The 2,627-nt window shown below is 33.4% G+C and overlaps 3 non-coding genes across 3 annotated transcripts; all 3 read right to left on the reverse strand.

Moving 5' to 3' along the window:
* Positions 1–1,534: 1,534 nt before the first annotated feature.
* On the reverse strand, positions 1,535–1,608 carry TRNAD-GUC (transfer RNA aspartic acid (anticodon GUC)). Its single transcript has one exon. It is a non-coding gene; the product is annotated as a tRNA-Asp (tRNA).
* A 358-nt stretch (positions 1,609–1,966) lies between these two features.
* On the reverse strand, positions 1,967–2,048 carry TRNAY-GUA (transfer RNA tyrosine (anticodon GUA)). The gene has a single exon. It is a non-coding gene; the product is annotated as a tRNA-Tyr (tRNA).
* A 507-nt stretch (positions 2,049–2,555) lies between these two features.
* On the reverse strand, positions 2,556–2,627 carry TRNAT-GGU (transfer RNA threonine (anticodon GGU)). The gene has a single exon. It is a non-coding gene; the product is annotated as a tRNA-Thr (tRNA).

Here is a 2,627-nt window from a genome sequence, read left to right on the forward strand (position 1 = left end):
TAAGTAATCAAATTGTTGTATCAATTCTTTTCTTTAATGGATCATTTTGCATTAATCATTTTGTCAAACGTTATTCTTTAATCTTTTTCTTTAGTTTTGTTTCACTCCTGTAAGAAACTCTTGTATTGTAAGTTGTAATGTAAGAAAGAGCCATTATACCAATTCAGAATTTCTACTAGAAATGACGAATGGTTAAAAAAAGTTCTATACATAAGAAAATTAGACTTTCTTCCACGGAACTATTCACGGCATATCACACATTTTCCATTTCCTTTTACTTTTTACTATAGTCTATTCTTCATATTATTTTTCTTTCCTTCCATGGATTCTTTGGTCAAGAATTGTCTTAGATTTTTTTATTTTGACCTGATTGAAATTAAGTGGATGCAATGAAAAAAGAAATTGAATTAGACTACTTAACTATTTCAATCTACTAATCTATTCTATGTAGATTCAAAGATAATATAATAGAAAGAATCTAAAGTGTCGTAGAAAAAACTATATGTAGTTCTTTCTACCACACTTTAAGATTCCAACCAGATCCTTTCATTTAAGACTTGGATTTTTTTTATTTAATCCCTTTTTAATTTCTTCAATGATTAATTGGAATTCCAATTAATTATTTTGGCTGACTGTTTTTACATAAATAATAAGTAAAAAAGAAGTAGGAACTAGAATGAACAGTGCAGTAGCAATAAATGCGAGAATATTGACTTCCATAACCTCTTTATTTTTTATTTTCACAATAACTCGGGATGTAATCCCATGGAGAGGAAAAAGGGGTATCTTGTAAATTCAAGGGTAGGGCTTGCATTCTGATAATACTGAATCAATTCAATATTATGAATATCGGATCTATCAAATCAATTCATGGATGAGAGTTATATTTCACGGATGAGAGTTATATAGTATAACATAGGAAGATCCTCTATCCACACTAAGACCAAAATGGGTTTTTTGATTGGATTAGGAATTCCCTCTTTTTTAATCCTTTTCTACTTTTTCTTTTCTATATCTCTAACCCACGAGCTTTCTTAATCTTATACTTTCTTAATCTTATACAATTTCCCTTCCTTTTTCTTATAGTTATACATACAATTATGTATGTATTATATGACCAACTTTCACTTTCTATGGGTCACATAGACATCCAAATAAGCAGTAGAAGTGAGATGGGGAAAAGAGGTCTGAAATAAAAAGGGAATACGATTTATGTATGGATTCCGGTAAAATACCGGTACTCTATTCCATAAGAGTGGAATAGGAAATTAAGATGAGGATGGTATCATCATAAAGAAAGATAGAGTAATATAATATCCTAAATTCTACTAATCCACATATCGTATGTGTGTCTTTCTTTATCGATTGGGAGTAGTGAAAAAAAAATTCCTATATGCCCTCCCTCCCTCTTTAATGAGAGATGCAAAATAAAAAAGTGAAGTAAGGGTGCCCTGTGGGTATTTGATCTTGCTCCCTGCCCCTTTTTTTCATGGAAAAAGGAAATATCAATTTCTCCATTCATTGAACCCTAGTTCGGGACTGACGGGGCTCGAACCCGCAGCTTCCGCCTTGACAGGGCGGTGCTCTGACCAATTGAACTACAATCCCCGCGGGGTGTATGGCATACCCATTCTTAAATAGAACCATAAGAAGATTCGATTCGTCTTTCGTACTCTAAGAAATAGACGAATCATATACTACATACCCACATATTATATTATACGTGGGTATAGTGAGAGTGACATAACTAGTATGTCGTGATTTTTTATCACTAAAAATGGATAATAATCCAGCCTTCAATAAGAAAAACTCTTTTGTTTGTAAGAAAGGAATGAGAGAGATATGGATTAGAAAAAAAAATTTCCCTTTTTTCTTTATCTTTTATTTCTATAGATCAGACATTTTATTTTATGGAAGAAAAACAAAAGGATTTAGTTCATACTCACGAAGCCCTAGATTTTTGGTTTGGGCCGAGCTGGATTTGAACCAGCGTAGACATTGTCAACGAATTTACAGTCCGTCCCCATTAACCACTCGGGCATCGACCCAGGAAGAATTTATTCTAGGGTTTTTGCTAATCTATGATTAACCTCCTTTCATAATACTCCCTACCCCCAGGGGAAGTCGAATCCCCGCTGCCTCCTTGAAAGAGAGATGTCCTGAACCACTAGACGATAGGGGCATCACTAGACGATAGGGCCATATACAACCGCTCGTGATTATACTATAATCATAGTATGAGCAGTTTTTTGGAATTGTCAATATACTCGAAAAGTATAAATAGATCCAAAGCAAAGAGTTTTTCCAACTTTTCTGTTATGTTTTCATCTAGGATTTTTTTTAGTTGATCGTTATAGATTAATTCTCCGTGCTTCATTTAGTGTTCATACCAAAAATGCATCCATCCCGCACTAAGTCATAAAATTCTCTAAAAATATAGAGAAAGTTTCAAAAACAAAGAAAAAAAGTGAATCAATTTAGTAGAAAAGTACTCTATCAGATTCGAACCAACGACTTACGTCTTAGCACGAGATTACTCTACCACTAATTTAAAAAGCCCTTTATCGGATTTGAACCGATGACTTATGCCTTACCATGGCATTACTCTACCACTGAGTTAAAAGGGC

The sequence above is a fragment of the Triticum urartu genome, unplaced genomic scaffold (genome assembly GCF_056163025.1).
Source record: "Triticum urartu cultivar PI428250 unplaced genomic scaffold, HENAU_Tu73 scaffold2, whole genome shotgun sequence".
NCBI lineage: Eukaryota > Viridiplantae > Streptophyta > Magnoliopsida > Poales > Poaceae > Triticum > Triticum urartu.